This window comes from Lissotriton vulgaris, chromosome 8 (genome assembly GCF_964263255.1).
Source record: "Lissotriton vulgaris chromosome 8, aLisVul1.2, whole genome shotgun sequence".
NCBI classification, from domain to species: Eukaryota; Metazoa; Chordata; class Amphibia; order Caudata; family Salamandridae; genus Lissotriton; species Lissotriton vulgaris.
The window spans coordinates 719,869,360-719,888,795 of record NC_141696.1 but is presented as its reverse complement, the minus strand read 5'-3'; positions in this window follow the sequence as shown (position 1 = coordinate 719,888,795).

Sequence of the window (19,436 nt, the reverse complement as noted above, 5' to 3'; positions counted from 1 at the left end):
AAAGAAAACAGGCCCTATCCCTAAAACAGTCCAAAAGAACCATCTCTGGGTGAAAAAACTGTTTACCAACTGTAATAGCTCAAACTTAATTTATCTACTCACATGCCCCTGCAACAAGAACTATGTTGGGATGACCACCAGTAAGGTACGCACCAGAAAACTCGAGCACAAAAGTGTGTTCAGGTGTAAAAAAACTGTATCAAAACTGTCAAAACATTTCCTGGAGTGTAATCACCATGAAACAGACTTCACTTGGACAGTTGTAGTCACCTCTGTGAGGGACGGTGACCAATGAGCATTCTTATTTTGGGACTCATGTAATATACTTCTATTTCTTTATGAACAGATGAAATCGACACTGGTTGATACAGAGGATTAAGAGAAACTTATCACAACACAGTTGTATCCTTTGATTGTTTTAGTCATTTTTTCACGTTATTGATATGCAGTAGCAAACGTTAAGGACTGTGGCCCTGAAGAAAGCAGTGGGATTTGGTTCCCTTGAGGCTGAAACATGTTGGCCTAATACATGCAGTTATATGGTTAGACTGCATCTTTGCACTGTTCCTGTTTTTAGTAAGGGAGTGATCAAGTTATATTAAAGTTTTGTATTGATCTACTATCCTTTTTTAATCTCACTACACTTTATTAATTTTTTTGCACTGCACCAGACTCCATCACGATCTTGGCTCGCATGGTCTGCACTACATTTGGAGATGTGACCCAGATGAACATAGGTTATGGATTAGTCTCAATGATCATGGGACACACCATTCCTATTTGGATGACCAAATGAGAATACATGATCTACATCTGACGTTGATGGACATCCAGTCTTTCTCTGTATGGGTCTATTCTAGATTTGAAGTGAATCCCAATATACGGGCTGCTCATGTTGGCACTTTATGAGCAAGCTAATTGTTTTATAGCCTCAGCAATGCCCACTGACTTGGTTAGCAGTGTGTTTTGACGTCTGGAGCACGTTAGGCCCAGTTATAGACCCCAGTGTGTGTTTTTTGCTTTTGAATTGATTGAGTGGGGGACTTCACCCTGGGTAGGTCTGTAAATATTTTCCCTCTGACCCTTCTTCTCCGGATTGTTTGGTATCTAGCTATCCCAGATTGCCTTCTTCTTGCCCCCTGGCTACCAGTAGGCTTCATGCCCATGGCAAAAACGGGTTGGGCATATATTTTCCTCCCTTAGCTCTGTCTCCAAATTGTCTGCAGTAACAAAAGGCATCCTACTCAGGGATGCTGTCACAAGCATGTAATGATGACCAATGCAGCAGGTAAGTGTAAAGGTCTTTATTATATAAGAACCTGACACCAAGGTACATCTATTAACTGTCACCACAAATCGTAACTCACACTTCAAACTGTCAACCTGCCGGTGGTCAGGTAGAACCCCTGACGTCACAATGCACCAGCAGGTCGCTCGTGCAGAGACATAGCACGCGAGCAATGCATTAGAGGAAAGTACATGTTCATAAACATAACACATCTCCCTTCCCAAAACAAACAGAGAGAAAGAGGATGTCCGGCTGAAGCAAGAGGATGAGGAGGATAACCCGCAGCTAATCACAAATGTAATCTTGTAACTTAGCTGGTGGTTTGACCACTCTTCCAAATCTGCTCACAGAAGGTTCATCCTGACACCTGACGTCCTGCGACGTAACATCTTCATAAATTAAGTCATCAGAATCAGAATCTGTATCGCTGTTGGTCTGATGCCTATACTCTTCCCATGTCTCCTTGCTCTGACTGCTACCACTGTCTTCTACCCGAGAGGCATCCGAATAATTCTCACTACCCGAAGGTACTTCATTCATACCCAGAGATACAATATTGGTACCACTCGGTTGAGAACTCTCCCTATCCTCCCGGTCTAGAATCCAATCATAGTCTTGAGAACAGGAAACCCCATTGTCATCAGAAATGGATTGAAAGTTAATCATCCCTTTCCCCTCCTTGCATAATGACAAAGCAGAAAAATGCCAAGATTTTCCATCGCTCAAAAGAGCGGAATTACAAAACACTTTCACAACCTCCAATGGTTGTGAGTAGTGATTTTTCCCATTGATGGTACTTCTGTTATTCCTCACTCTCACATAATCTCCTGCTTTTATTTTAACCTCTTTACATGAATGCTTTTTGTCATGGTATATTTTTCCTATGGTTTGATATTTTCTTACATTCTCCTTTATCTCCTCTGGAGACCACATTTCTCCTTTAGGAGTAGCCCAACCTACTTTATCTTTTGTAATGGGGGTCCTCCCTCTCAGAATTACAAAAGGACTGGTACCTGTGGATACACATGGCGTAACTCGGAATGACCAAAGGTTTTTTATAAGTTGTTTCCTCCATGACATGTCATTCTGATTTGCCAATTGAATTATGCCTTTAATCACCCGATTAAACCTTTCTACTGCTCCATTCCCAGCCGGATGATAAACCGATGTAGTTTTGTGTTCTATTCCACGGTCTTTCAGAAACTCTTTGAATATTTTAGATTTGAACTGTGGACCATTATCTGACACCATGCAATTAGGAAGGCCCTCTCTCAGGAATAGCTTTTGCAAAAACCCTACAACACTTTTCGCATCTGCCTCTTGCACCACCTCAACTTCTGGCCACTTCGAGAAATGGTCTACTAGTACTATTAGGTATAACATTTCTCCTTGTTCACGAATAGGCCCACACATGTCAATTCCCAATCTGATCCAAGGCATATTAGGACAAGACAGGGGTTGAAGGGGTGGTCTCAACGTATGTTTAGTCTTGTCCGAGTTTTCACAGGCTGTACAATCCCTGACACTCCTTTCAATTTCCAGGTCATAACCAGGCCACCAGTAAGAATTCCTGACCCTACTCTTAGTTTTGCCAATACCAACAGTTTATTACGTAAACTCTTAGGTGGAACAACTTTCCCATTTCTCAAGATAAGATCCCCTTCTACAGATAACTCATCTGTTAGTTCCCAAAATGGACGCAAAAGAGGGGACAATTTTTTTTTTCTGGCCAACCTGTTCTTATTTTCTCCTTCACTTCCACTAGAATCATATCTTTTCCCATATGTTCACTCCACTCTGCCCCCGAGATACATGGTACTTCTTCCGTGACATTAGCTACACAGAAGGTGTCAATGTCCTGAATCTGGTCATCATTGATTGGTAGAGGTAAACAGCTTAGACAGTCCGCCACTTTGTTTCTCACTCCCGGAAGGTATTCAACTTCGTAGTTATATTCTAACAATTTCATTGAAATCTGGGACAAACGAGGAGAAGCAACCTGAAGACCCTTGGTAGAAAGCACTTTCACCAAAGGTTTATGATCACTTCTAAGGGTGATTTTGTACCCCCAAATGTATTGCCTGAAATGGTTCAAGGCCCATGCACACGCTAGTGCCTCCCTCTCAATCACAGAATATTTTTCCTCAGTGGTAGTGATAGAGCGAGAGGCAAAAGCAACGGTAACCTCTTTTCCTCCTTCATCAATTTGTGATAGGACTGCTCCCAAACCCTTGTTGCTTGCATCAGTTGTGGAGCATCACAAATGTCCTCTTTTATTCTTTTGAAGGCTTCTTCGCAAGCAACATTCCACTCAAATTTGTTTTTCTGTTTATGAGTTCTCTGAGGTGTAAGGTTTTTGATGAGAAATTCTTTACAAATTTGGCATAAAACTCTGATAGGCCTAGGAATGCTCTAACCTCCTCCTTTTTCTTAGGTGAGGGGGCTACCCTGATGGCTAATAGCAGTTCTTTTTTTGGTTTTATGCCATTACCATCAATCTCATGTCCTAAATATGTGACTTTATTAGTCGCAAACCTGCACTTACGCAGGTCAGCTGTAAGTCCATGATGTTCTAGCAACCCTAGGACTCTGTTTAGTTTAGCATCATGTTCACCTCTACTTTTGCCTGTTATCATGATGTCGTCCTGGAAAATCAGTAGATTTTTTTCCTTCTTGAAAATTTCACTCATTAACCTCTGAAACATGGCTGCAGCAGAGGCCAGTCCAAAGGGTACTCTTTTAAACCTAAAACACCCCAGCGGGTTACAAATGTAGTCAGGCTTCTGTCTTGGGATGCAAAGCCACCTGGTGGTAAGCAGAGCTAAGATCGATTGTTGAAAACCATTTTGCACCATTAGTAAGGGACAGCATCTCATTCATTTTTTGCAAGGGGAATTGATCCACCAGAATGTTCTTATTTAGATCACGAAGATCAATGCATAACCTAAGCTTGCCGTTGGGTTTCTTCGCGATAACCAAAGGTGAAACCCACTCAGCCAATTCAACAGGCTCAATGATGCCCTCCCTTTGTAATTTTTTCAACTCATCTTCCACCTCACTAATGATTGAAAACGGTATGTTCCTTGACTTGTGTATGCAAGGTATAGCATTTTTCTTTAGTTTGATTTCATGTACAAAACTTTTAAGCTTTCCTATGCTTTCTGAAAACACCTTAGGATACCTTTTTCTAAAGAAGTTGTTACATTCTTCTTCTGTTTGCAAGATGAGAACTGGGTCAGGACTGTTTGGATCAAGTATTATACCCAGTTTTCCTTGGTCCATCCACCCCAACACTGATGGACCGACCTTAGATACATACAGTTTGCCCATTGTTAGACGGGACTTAAATTTGAACTCTAGTTCTTTGTAACCTAGCATTTCAATTGGTTCGTAATTAAATGACTTACGGAAAACATCAGGCTTCTTCAATTTTGTTCCAATGGTTGGAACAAATTTCTCTAACCACACCTTTTCATTAACAATAGTATACGGCGAGCCCGAATCCGCCACAATTGACATGTCTACCCCGCCAATGTTAATGTGACAAATAGGTTTTTTCTTTTTGTTTACACCGTCTTCCACATTTAACACAAACAAATTCATGTCATCTTCATCTGAGGATGTACAATCTTCTTCTTCTTCATAAATTACAGCTTTTACATTCCTTCCCCCTTTTTCTTTCTTAGGACACATTGCACTGAAATGTCCCATCATACTACAATTTGAACATTTTTGTCTCACTGCTGGACACGATCTGTCATTTGCCAAATGGTATCTACTGCCACATCTGTAACACCTCCTGTCATCTGAAAGTTTACCCTTATGGCTTGAATCTCTTCTCTGTACATACCCTGAACTAGGCTTGCTATTAGACTTTTTAGAACTAATCACTTTTGCTACCATAGATTTATCCTCAGTAGAGGATTTTTCTTCTTGTAAAACCGCTTTGGCACACCTTCCAGTTAATTCTGTACATTTAACTATTTCCACTACCTCCTCCAATGGTAATTCTCCCTTTGCCCATAGTTTCTCCTGGACATGTTTATTCGAGGATCTCATAACGACCTGGTCGCAAATCAGCTCGTTATGCAAAGCCCCAAATCTACACGTCAGTGCCAAACTTTTCAACGCAGCAACATAATCTTCAACAGACTCTTCCTGTGCTTGCTTGCGTTGAAAAAATTTGAATCTATTCACAGAAATGGAAATAGTAGGTTTAAAATACATTGTTAAATCTTCTAGAGCAATAGTATAAACATCTCCTGGTCTTGTTTTTTTGTTTATTCGATTGTAGATTTTCAGAGCCTTAGCACCCAAACAATGAAGAAGAATCTTCTTTTTCTTTTCAGGAGTCAATTCTTCCTCTCCCTCAAAGGTGGATAAATAGTTTTCAAAATACTCTCTCCATTCTTCCCATTTAAGGGCATCATCCCCAGTAGTTGGTATGAAAGGTAAAGGTGGAGATAGATTCCAAATATTTCCTGAAGCCATGGTCAATACCTAAAACCAAACGGTATATATATAATCTTTCTTTTCCTATGTATTTATTCCGTGCTGGAGAATAATAAACCCTATTAAAAGAGATTTACTAGTAGTTTGTTGTCCTTATTATTACATAAGTTCTTGTTTAACTGTGAAATTTATGTGTTCCCTTTTCACAGAAACCTTCTATTTTGCTTTTTACCAAGGACAACCTTCAATGGTGTGCGTGTCACCGTTGTCAGCAACACGCAAAACAATTTTTCAAGCAAAACGGTGTATTTAGTGCTTCAAAATACCTCTTTTTTTTTCTGAAACTGACTATTTATTTCCTCTGCCGGGTGTGCGTATCACCGTGTGATTGACATTCACAAAATGGCCGCCCAACGTTGTCCTACGCTGCCTTCCACTGACGTCACTCTTCTGCCTGACAGGAATTTTCTCTTCAGGATATTTTGTCTGCGCAGAACATACACACTGAGGCAAAAATTCCTTCGTCGCTTTTCTTGCGCCGGAAGCTTGACTCGCTCTCCTCACAGTCCCACACGTCGCTGCTTAAGGGATCCTCCCCCGCAAGTGTTCTCTACCGCTCCACGGATAAACAAATGGCCCAGGGATGTGGGAGGTGGACGATACAGAGCTGCGCTGAAGATGGATCCAAACACTGGACCCCCCCCCTTGCGCCTAACCCGAGTCACACGCTCTTTTCATTCCCATATGCGACCGCTTGAGTGGAACCTCCTTCAATCTTTCTACGCTGCCTGCGCTGGCTCTGAAGCCTGGGAAACACTGACTCACCCTTTGACAATGGTGTACAGTTAGACCTCCAGACTCTTTTCCTCCAGGTGTGTTCCCGACTCGAACACAAAACAGCAACACCGCTTGTCGATCCTCGACTCACTACCACATGCCCAACGAGCATGTAAGGAAAGGCTGTGTCCTGGATATACCGCGCAACTTCTACCTCTTGTTTGTGGAAAACGATGACATGGTGAACACAGCTGTTCCAGACGTACCCAATAACCAGTAAGATGGCCTCCCAGTGGGTTCTTCTTGGTGTCAGGGGTCTTCGCCTCGTCGCCAACTTGTAATGATGACCAATGCAGCAGGTAAGTGTAAAGGTCTTTATTATATAAGAACCTGACACCAAGGTACATCTATTAGCTGTCACCACAAATCGTAACTCACACTTCAAACTGTCAACCTGCCGGTGGTCAGGTAGAACCCCTGACGTCACAATGCACTGGCAGGTCGCTCGTGCAGAGACATAGCACACGAGCAATGCATTAGAGGAAAGTACATGTTCATAAACATAACAAAGCAGCCCTTCAAATGCGATGTCCCTTTTGAAACCTTCATTTTTGGGCTAACAATTTGAGTGGCCATCCTGAGAGATGAGATGAGGTGACACTTCGCTCTGTGGCAACTGCCTTTGTTCCCGGGAATGTCTCCCCAGGTGGTCAGAAACCTGTCTATGTGTCAGTGCCTTTATGAGGTCACTGTGTTAGCTGAAGTGCAGAGTGGCAACTTTTTAAAAGTTGCTTATCTTTAATAGTGACTTTAAATCTGCCCGGGGTATCAGGTCAAATTTAATGTCCCATTTAATTTAATACCTTAATTGACCCTATTAGGTGGTCCTATTCAGGAGTTAGATGGATTTGGGTGCCAACCGTTTAACCCTGTGTTAGCCAAAGGGGCTCTTAACCTTTCCATAGAAAAACAACAATTTAGAAGTGTTGCTCCTAAGACATTTTAGAAATTATCTGTCTTACTTAAATGTATATAGCTCTCTGCAATAGAGCTTCATTGGCCTTCCTTAGGGAAGATTTACATATATCCATAGGGGAAGTGGTGCACTTGCGATTATGTATAATGTCAAGGTCGAACTAGCAATGTCAGATACTGCCCTATCAGCCTGCAGTGGCAGGCTGGGTCTATTTTCCCTCTGTCACATGCAGGGTGGCACAAACAGTGATGCAGCCCTGTCTCAACACTTTGCCTTACATGCCCTTGATACCCTGGGTACCATATACTAGGGATATATAATTAAGTCCTTGACAATTGGGTGTATGCAATTAAACATATGTTTTGTAATGGGTCAGAACACTGGTGCTGAGATTTGAACAGCAGGCCTTAGTGCATTTTCAAAGTCAAAAATCCATTAGCAAAACAGTCCAAATGGGGCAAAAAGTGGTGGAATCCTGCACAAAAGCCTGTTTCCTTACAAAGGATAATTACACCCAGTTTTGCTGCTTCGCGTGATCTCATTTCTTAACATGCCTCTTGAATTAATAACTTATTGATCATATGCCCTGATTCTAAAAGCTTCCAATAATGCCTATAAAGGATTGAGTTGCCTATCATTGCCGATTCTTTCATCTTGGCCACCTTCAAGGTAACACATGCCCGAAGTACAATTTATTGACTCCTTAAAAACACTGAATAATAAAAATATTGATGCTTTGCCGCGGGTTCACAATTACTTCATCAAGATTGAAGCTACGATAGAACCAGGCCTCTATTTTAAGAAATAAGCTGCACCAAAGGTACAACAGAGATTTCTCATTGGGGTACTTGTACAGAGGTTGTTCTAGCACTCAAGCAGGTCAGATAGGTTTCATTGTATTTGAACTGTTAAAGGAGAGTCTCTGTTTGTATTTATTGGTGTATTTGTTTGTGTAACATAATCATTTGTCTATTTAAAATGCTTATTTATAGGAAGTCAAAGGGATGAACAGGATAAAGAATGGGTAGGAAAGGAGGGAGTCCAGTCTGTTAGGAGTTATACTATGAAGTAAACTGTGAAGTAAACCCAAGGATAATGCAGTCGACTTGGAGGGACATTGTATATGTCTATGTAACCATAATCATCCTATTGGCTCTGATTGCTGGCTTTACCCACCCAAGGGGTCTGTGACCACTCTCAGATTTTAACAAGAGATTTTTTTAATGCAAGGGTGAAAACGGAACATAGTGGCTCAACACCTGTGGTTGCGTACTGCCATCCTCCTTCTCAGGGTATTGACTGTCCTTAGTTGACAGGCAACGTAATCTCATTTTAGGTCGAACGGTCGCTTAGTGACTGGTTGTATATGCTTAGTGGAGTTCCAACTCCACCCATTGCTTGCCTTTGCTTCATTTGTCTCTGCCAGTGTCCTTCAAATATCCTTGCTTGCTATTGATCAGTCCTGTCTCTTTGGGGCATATTATCAAGGGGGTTTATCTCCACTTTTTTGGCTTTAAAAGCCAAGAAAGCGGAGATAAAATTATCTCCCTATTACCTAGCTGTCGCTAACGCCAGTTAGCGACAGCTAGTAGGAGATAGTGACCATCTTGGGCCCCGCCTTGCATGTGAGTGATATTTATCACTATGACATGCAAAGTGGGTGTGCCAAGATATTAGCGACTAGAAACAGTCGCTAACATCGCTATCTCCTATTACCAACTTTTGGAGATATTCGCGCTAAGCGCGATTATCTTCAAAAGCTAACACCTGCCCCTGAGCAGTTCTTAGCCATGTTATCCAGTGGTAGGTGGATAACATGGCTAAGAGCTTTAGCTCGGTAATGCATGAATATCGCTATCTTTTCAGCGATATTCATGCATTTCGGCTGATTTTTATCGCTTAGGAGATAAACCTTGATAATAGCAAGGTTCTGAAGCGATAAAAATCGCCGCAGCTCGGCGATAAAAATATTGCCGCTAAGCCAACATAGCGATAATTATCGCTAATTGTTGGTAATATGCCCCCTTGTCCCTCCTTTACCTCCTTTTTCTCTTCCATTCCACCCACACAACAGAGACTAAGTACAGTATCATTATACTATGGTTGTTGATCTACTCTTTTGGAGACCATTTTTTTCTTGGTTTCCTGCTTTGTTACTGTGTGCCTGTGCTCGCATGTTAAAGCAGCATTTGTCCTTTCCATTTGTGTGTTTGGCAACTGAATGTTTTTTTTTTACTTGCGTTGTGCACGCCAAAGGTATTGGAGAGCAAAATGCCTTCCTGAGCTTTTTTGGTAGGATACTGGTTTGGTTCTGGGTGTCTTTCAAATGGGGAATGGGCTTGTTTCGCTTTGGCACTGATACTCCTAATCTTCCCCCAAAAGTAAAACAGTTCCAGCAGCTCATTAAATTATTTATATTTGATTTGAATTTCCGATGTCATATGCACGCTGCATTAAAGCGGCTCTTCTTTTTGGCAGATCTCAGTCTCAACTGCTCGCTCAAACATATCAAAGGATCCGCAGTACAAAGTGTATTGTACAATGCACAACCATGCAATTTTTTCATGGAGCTAAAAATAAACTGCTTATGACAGAAATAACTAGCATATAAACACTGCCAACGCATTTTTTGCCCTTCTTATCTCATCTCATTACTGTGCATTCAAACACTAGGAGTTACCAGTGGGAGACGGGTTTACTTCTCATGTTCTCTGTCCACTTCAGCATTGGATTAACTTGTGCACAGTGGGGGAACCAAAAGAGTCTGTATTGGTGCTCCTTGTCAAGTTTTTATTTAGGATTGTGTGAGCTGCTAGAGACACCTTCCTACCTCTCTCTGCCCAAGCACATGGCATGTTTTTATCCTACTGAGCTCTGTTGATTTCAGCAACAGTAACAAAGACTAATCAGATCACTGTGCGTAAGGAAATATTTTCACTGACGCCATCTCCCTGTGTCAATTGAGTTTTGTTCTCGTTTTATATTACCGATGTCTACTGCGCACTACATTGAAGCAGCTCTTTTTATTCCCAAATCTAAATCGAAACTGCTTGCTTAAACAAATCAATGGTTCCACAATACATACTGTACTGCACAGTGCATGACCATCAAATGATCCTGGAAGCTAAATATAAACTACTTATGTCAGATACAATTATCAGATAAACACTGTCAAAGCACATGTCCACTTCCATAAAATTCTCAAGCACAAGGTACTCTCAGGCACAACACTGCTACAGGTTTTTAGTAGTTTGCAGGTCTCCAGTATATGATAGTGCAAGCTGTCTGCTTATAAAAGACCTATTTTGAATTTACAATGGGCTTAGACCCCTTGCCATTCTTTGGCTTTATTGTCACTCTCATTAACTTGTTATTATTTGTTGGCTTGTTTGGGTTTCCCTTCTTCTTATGGGTGTGTTCCTCCTCAGGCGCATAGCCTATTTACCTGTGCCATTGCATTACTCACATTTTTTGGGAAATTACACTTGCCTTTTTTATCCACTCCATGAGGGTGCATGTGGTCCCCAGCTACCTCCCTTGTGTACTTCTTTCCTCTTCCTCTGTACCAGCCCAGACTGCATCAATTTGAGCTTCATAAATCTTATAGTGTGCAAAAATAGGCAGAGGCAATTTTGGGTCGTTAAAAATAATGTTTCAATAACGTTTTATAGCACATTATGTATTAACAACGCCAATAGCTCTAAGTTTCCCGAACGCAAGACTTGAGAACAGTGGGATTGAAGGTAAGACAGGTTAAAATGGGAACTAGAAGCTCCAATGTTGTAGTGCAGCGTATTCCAAACCTGCGGGTCTGTCGTATCATTGTGCCTGACCTCTGTCTAGGGACAGGGCAGGCAAGGAGGAAGAGGCGTGGGCGGAAGCGGAAGAGAGGGGTACGAGAGTTCAGTAAGGAGAAGGCACTGGTAAAATAAAGACGTGCCTGTTTCTACACTCCTGACTTCTGTAATCATTTGGGGGGCAAGCGACACTGGCAACGAGGGTGGGATATCCTGACACCCACTGCACCCTGAAACAGCCCCAGCCGTCCGTGCACGGCCCTTTCACAGAGAGTCTGCAGCCTGTTACCTGACAACGCAAAAGGGTGCGAAAACGGAAAAATGCTCCGCACGTCGTGTCGGGTGCTGCCAGGAGCGCGAAAGCTCCGACACAGTGGATTCTGCAGCGGCGGTGATGGCCGAGACTGCTAAAGACCCATCAGCCCAACAGACCGCAATTTTGGCAACCCTGGGCCACGGAAATAGCGCAAAAATGGCTGACAGCGCCGGTGACGACCCTAACTCTGCCGAGTGAACCCAAAGGCATAGGGGTGAGTCCTGAGTGCTGGAGCACCCAGCAAATATATATCCTGTGGATGGAGGGGCATTAAAGCGTGTAGAAAAGAAAACCAAATTCAAAGACAGTGCAGTGTGTCCCGAGAGGCGGCCATTTTGAGGTCAGGCACTGGCCTTAGATGCCAACATATAGAAAAGGGAGTTAGAGGATAGTCAGCTAGGCTCGTCCTCCAAAATATAAGTCAAACAAAAAGGTTTCTGTTTCCAGATACCCAAGAGCCTAGCTCAAAGAAGTAGTACAGTCAGCACACACTGGGGTTGACCGTGAGACATATGTTAATGTGTGTAAAAAGGGAGAATTGCTCCTTTTTTAGGTGTCCCCTCACTCACCGGGGTTGCCCCACGGTGACATGCTTCATCATTGGGGCCATCCCAGTCCTCTACGGGCTGGGGCGTGCTACGACTTGCGGAGTTACGTAGGAGCACTTTTAAGGACTATGTGGGGTGCATGTGTACTTGTGGGGAGTGGACTATGTGTTGTAAGATAAAAATACCTGCCCAGTAGGTTTTCAATAAACTTTATTCTGGCCTCTAGGTGGTAATATTAAAAACGGGGTGGGGAGACAGGCTACCCTAAACTCAATGTGTTCAGATGTTCCTATCAACTCCTATAGTCGACATGTTTCGTGCATACCCCAAGCACTTCTTCGGGACTACACAGGGACCAGCCCTGTGTTCGCCACTCCTTAACTCTCCATGCAGCAAACTATATTAAGTGCATGCAAACAATACCTACGTATTTTGTTCCAAAAAACACGTGGTTCTTTTCAAGAGACCTAACTAGGCCCCATGGAGTCGGAGGGGTATCGATACCTCCGGACCTCCGGACCGGAGGGACACAAGTAGGTGCCTGAATGCGGGCGGTATCCGGTGCACAAAGTTGCTAGGATATCGATACCCCTCCGACTCCATGGGGCCTAGTTAGGTCTCTTGAAAAGAACCACGTGTTTTTTGGAACAAAATACGTAGGTATTGTTTGCATGCACTTAATATAGTTTGCTGCATTTAAAAAGTAATTTTGATAAATCCTAATTGGAGAGTTAAGGAGTGGCGAACACAGGGCTGGTCCCTGTGTAGTCCCGAAGAAGTGCTTGGGGTATGCACGAAACATGTCGACTATAGGAGTTGATAGGAACATCTGAACACATTGAGTTTAGGGTAGCCTGTCTCCCCACCCCGTTTTTAATATTACCACCTAGAGGCCAGAATAAAGTTTATTGAAAACCTACTGGGCAGGTATTTTTATCTTACAACACATAGTCCACTCCCCACAATTACACATGCACCACACATAGTCCTTAAAAGTGCTCCTACGTAACTCCGCAAGTCGTAGCACGCCCCAGCCCGTAGAGGACTGGGATGGCCCCAATGATGAAGCATGTCACCGTGGGGCAACCCCGGTGAGTGAGGGGACACCTAAAAAAGGAGCAATTCTCCCTTTTTACACACATTAACATATGTCTCACGGTCAACCCCAGTGTGTGCTGACTGTACTACTTCTTTGAGCTAGGCTCTTGGGTATCTGGAAACAGAAACCTTTTTGTTTGACTGGCCTTAGATGCTCTGTGACTTTGAAGGTCAGCCATTTTAAGGTCAGGCACCACCAAAGTTGATACATTTAAGCCACTGAGAGGACACTAAGGAAACACAAATCACATCAAACTAAGCAGCAGCAGCCTACTGAGTGACATCATTGACCCAAAATGTCCGTCACCAGCTCGACAGGTGCCTCAGGGGGTGGAGCGGCGGCTTCAGGCAACCTACCAGGCCCAGCAGGCCCAGACAACCCACCACTGCTGGCACAGATTCCCCAGACGCACATGGGAGTGCCCTACCTACGGCCACCAGAACCTCTAGAACTGACGTCCGGCAACAGCATGGGGCCCAAATGGAAGAGCTAGGCCGAGGATTTTGAAGACTACATGACCGGGTCTCAAGTACAGGACCCCAAGCCGAAATTAATAGCCCTACGAAACCTGGTGGGGAAAGATATTGTGCAGATCATCAAGGAGCTGCCGAACGCAGCTACTGCTCCCTATGACGACGTGAAGGGAACCCTTGATAGAAGGTTTCTGCATAAACGCAACCTGGATAACGAATGTTACACGTTTAATCTCACCACCCAAGAGAAAGATGAGCGCATGTGTGATTTTATCGTGCGCATCAGAACTAGCGGGTCACTGTGAATTTGACAATTTCAACACTGAAGACGCGCTGCGGCTCCGCATAATTGAAGGCTACCAATCCGAATCACTACGCCGGCGACTGCTGAAGAAACATTACACTCTTGAGGAAATTGAAGAAATGACGCAAATCAATGACCAAGCAGAAGACCACGCAAAGAAGATGAAGACCCATAAGACCGAGAGGAAGGAACAAGCATTCAGAATGCAAACACACAAAGAAATGAAACACAGGACAGATCATCACCGGTCAAGTAAACCAAGACACTTCATGACTTCCCGGAGAACATCATCGTGACATGAGTCGAGACACACCAAACCCAGTAAAACCACACCAGCGTGCTACAGATGTGGTCAGGATTACCCTCATTCAGGACAATGCCCAGCTATCGGTCAGCAATGCCATCGCTGTGGCAGGGAAAATCACTTCGAAACGGTCTGTCAGACTCACCGTTCAGGGCAAAGACCATCCAAACCCCAATCTGCCACACGACACCATGTTCGTGCAGTAAAAGGAAGAGAAGAACGCTCCTCTTGCTCTTCCCGATCAAGTGTCCGGTCGGCAAGCTCATATCGATCACAGAGATGCTCATATCGATCACAGAGATCGACCTCCAGCGAGTCATTGTCACACACACCTGTGTCACAAGACAGTGATGAATACATCTGTATGGTGTCAGACCCGGACCGATTAAAGAAGTACCCGAAGCTAGACATCCGGATAGGAGACCACCCGGCAAAGTTTGTTTTAGACTCTGGAGCATCTCTAAACTACATCTGTGCACTCGAGTATCAGAGCATGAAGCCACAACCCAAACTAGAACCGGCAGCCATCCGAATATTTACGTGGATGTCCAGAAAGCCACTGCCATGCCTAGGCCGTTTCAGCACAACCCTATCATACAAAGACCGACGAATCCCAGCTTATGTTCATGTCGTCGAAGGCCCAGACCTAGCCGACTGCTTGCTCAGTTTGCCAACGGCTGAAAGACTGAAGCTTGTGGAACTTCTCTACATGACTGAAGATGCCCCTGACCTCGTTGCAAAATTTCCGAACCTCTTCAAAGGGCTAGGGAAGCTCAACCAATTCAAAGTAAAACTACATATTGACGAACGTGTGACTCCAGTGACCCAACACCACAGAAAGGTACCTTTTCACCTACAACAAGCTGTAGACGATGAACTTCAAGACCTCTTAAAGGCGGACATCATCGAGCGCACGTCGGGACCGACCCCGTGGGTATCACCGGTAGTGGTAGTGCCCAAGAAAGGACAAGGCAATAAAGTGGGTCTATGTGTGGACATGCGTGCGCCCAACACGGCCATCGAGTGAGAACGTCACCCGGGACCACACATCAGCGATATGATCGCTCGTCTTAATGGAGCTACAGTATTCTCAAAACTGGATTTTAACAAAGGTTACCACCAGCCGGAGTTACACGACAAGTCACAGTACATCACGACTTTTACAACGCACCAAGGCCTTTTTCGCTATAAGCGGTTGAACGTTGGCATCTCTTCGGCCGCTGAGATCTTCCAAGAGGCCATTCGGCGAGTCATCCAAGGAATTCCCAACGCTTTCAATTACAGCGACAACCTACTAGTATTTGGAAAGGACCAGACTGAGCATGATACTGCTCTGGACAGAGTATGCCATGCGTTGCTGAACGCCAACTTAACGCTGAACGCAGACAATTGTGAATTTAATAGGACAACCTTAAAATTCTACGGTCACATTTTTTCCAGAGACGGCATGAAACCGGACCCGGCGAAGGTGTCTGCCTTGGTGGACACCCCAACGCCACAGGATGTCAGTGATCTCCGCTCATTTCTCGGAATGGCAAGCTACTGTGCACGCTACACTCGGGACTATGCTACTATCAGCCATCCCCTCAGGGAGCTCACCCGGCAAGGTCAGCCATTCACATGGACAACAGCGTGTGAACATGCTTTCACCAAAATCAAACATGCAGTCAGTTCAGCCATCACCCTTGCCTACTTTGACACCAGGAAGAGAAACGGAAATTACTGTCGATGCCAGCCCCGTGGCCCTAGGCGCCATTCTGGCGCAATATCAGGAGGACTCAGACCAACACCACATCATTGCCTATGCCAGCCGCAGTCTCACTGACACAGAGAAAGCATACTCCCAACCAGAAAAAGAGAGCTTGGCGGTGGTGTGGGCATGCGAACATTTTCATCTTTTCGTATACGGCAAACATTTTACCATCATCACGGACCACCAAGCCCTTGTCATCATCTTCGGCAATCCCAAAGCTAAGATGCCTCCGCGCATTGAACCATGGAGACTGCGTCTCCAGGACTACATTTACACTATCATCCATAAACTGGGGAAAGCAGAAAACCCGGCTGACTATATGTCCTGGCACCCTCATACACTCACTGGGGTGGAGCACTCACTGGCAGAAGAGTACATCCATTTCGTCATCGATACCGCCTGCCCACCGACAGTCCCACTAGAGGCAATCCGGGAAGCATCCACCCAAGATTCAGTCCTGCAGGATGTCATGGGTCGCATACGCAGCAACTCCTGGCGACCTGTGAGAGACACTTCCCAGAACTCCAGTCAGAGTGTCCGTGACCTAGTAGCGTTCAAACACGTCCAGGAAGAGCTGTCCATCAGTGAAGACGGTCTGCTCCTGAGAGGGGGGAGGATTGTGATTCCTCAAGGACTACAACAAGGAGTGATCAACCTCGCTCATGAAGGCCACAGAGGCATAAGTGCCACGAAGCAGGCGTTACGGGAACGCGTCTGGTTCCCGACACTTGACCAAATGGTGGAGACCACCCTCAAAGACTGTGTCCCGTGCCAATTAGTGAGTCAGGAAGAACCACCCGCTCCTCTCCAAATGTCAGAGCTGCCAGAAGGGGTATGGCAGCAGGTCGCCATTGATTTCTTTGGCCCTCTAAAATCAGGCCAGTACATTGTCGTCGTCATGGACGAATACTCCCGATTTCCATTCGCACACTTAGTGTCATCTACCAGAGTGACCACAGTGATCCCAGTTCTCTACGAGATCTTTGCAGCATGGGGCATCCCGTTGCGAGTCAAATCCGATAACGTGCCGCCGTTCAATGGCCATGAATTTGCAGAGTTCGCAAACCACCTCAATTTCAAGCACCAGAAGATCACACCATTGTGGCCCCAAGCCAATGGCATGGTGGAGCGCTTTATGGGAACTCTGAAAAAGGAGGTCCAACAAGCGGAACTAGCTCATCGAGACATCCAGCAAGCTCTGACCGAAGTACTGCGGGCTTATCGCACCACGCCTCACAACACCACCAATCAATGTCCAGCCACCTTGATGCTAGGAAGAATTCCCCGCACTCGACTGCCCACACTGGACAGTACACTCCAACCACAGACTGTAAATGTCGACCATGACACACTAGTCAAGATAGACTATGAGAAAAAACTACAAATGAAGACTTATGCTGACCGGCGCAGACGGGCCAAACACACCGACATCCAAGAAGGAGACTGGGTGATGGTCCGGCATGACCGAAGAACGAAGGTGGACAGTCGCTACTTTGCACATCCCCTCATAGTCAGCAGCTGGAAAGGAACTATGATCACAGCCGAGGCTGACCATAAACGGATTACCCGAAATATCTCACATTTCAAAAAGTGCAATTCCAACAGCCACGATGAAGTCCAGCCACGTGAAGTTTCCACTGACTTAATGAGCCAAAGTGAAAACAGTGACCGAGATCACTGTTGCCCAGTGAGACCTGCCGACATCAGGGACCTCCCGCCAAGACGCCGGAGCAACTCGGTCGCCCCAGAAGGCAGGTCAGACGACCAACGCGCCTCATTGAAGAGGTCTGAGAGACAGTAAGACTTTATACAAAAGGGGGAGGTGTTGTATCGTTGTGGCTGACCTCTGTCTAGGGACAGGGCAGGCAAGGAGGAAGGGGCGTTGGCGGAAGCGGAAGAGAGGGGTACGAGAGTTCAGTAAGGAGATGGCACTGGTAAAATAAAGACGTGCCTGTTTCTACACTCCTGACTTCTGTAATCATTTGGGGGGCAAGCGACAGGGTTATGTCCCACTGGTGGGTTGGAAGCCGATTTTTGGTATGTCGGAAAATCCCGAGCAATAAATAGAGATGCCTTTAAAGTCTGTGTTTATATAATCACATCTGCCAGTGCTTCAAAGACAGAAGTGAAATGTCAAGCTCTGTCTTCTGACAAAATGCTGCTTATTCATTTAACATGGGGATTCGTGTTTACTTTCTGTCTCTGGCTGCAACGTGAGAAGAGTTTTAAGTACCTGTAAATGAAATGCATTCAATAGTTAGGAAAATGAAAAGGGAATAGATTTCTTTATCATTCTGAATTGTGCTGGAAACAGAGATGTTAATGAGATCAAATTAAATAAAGGCACTTTACTTGGTGATGTATAAATGCTAAATATTTACTGAACCATGATTTCTACACATTATCATGTGTGTGTTTTAAATTTTATCAATACAAATGTATGTCTGCAAAATTTGTGTCCATTTCAATGGAAAATGTGCTGTGTGTAAATGACAATGCTCCACCACATAAAGATTTAATTGCATTAAAAAAACACCCTCCCTCATGTCCGTTAAAGGTAGGTGTTTTGCAACAGTCTGTTCTTCTAAAAAGTGGGTCATGGTTCTAAAATGATTTTGAACCACTGCTCCAAACAAGGGGACTTTTTAATCATAGACGCTATTTCCACACCAAAATGGCAGGTCTGGGGAAGCAGAAGTGAAATCCTACACCAGTCAACCCTCCATCCCACACACACATAATTGCATCACAGGAAGTGATGTCACATGACCTTTGATGCAGATTACATCACAGGACGGGAAGCCAGTTAAGGTTTTTTTTAAATAAAGAAAAATACAATTTGCACAAGATTAATATAAGTGCAAGTAAACTACAAAAGCATACAACATCTAATTTAGTCAGCACCCATATATTAGCTAGGAAGCTTCCTCGATAAGACTTGGTTCGGCCATTTCCCAATGGTAGCCAGTAAATCTTTTGACATATGGAGCATAAATGCTATAACTTTTCAAAGACTTTTGGCATATTCATAAGATAATACACTGTCAACACTGCACAAAAAATATTTATTAAATATTTCAAAGCCTCTATCTTTCCCAACCAAATAAGTAGTACTTGGGTTATTGACCTCTCTAAATGCCCGATTTAAATGTTGACAAAGAGGGAACTCCATTGCAATGGCAACAGAGCTCCCTCCCCACCAACACAATAGTCCGCCCGCCAGATTTAAATTCAGTCAGACCATAGTTTGACGACGGTGGAGACTAATCCGTCTCCATTGTGGTGTAACTCCATTGACGGACTGACAGACGAAAGGCTGATTGGTTGTATGTCTGCCCACTTAATTTAG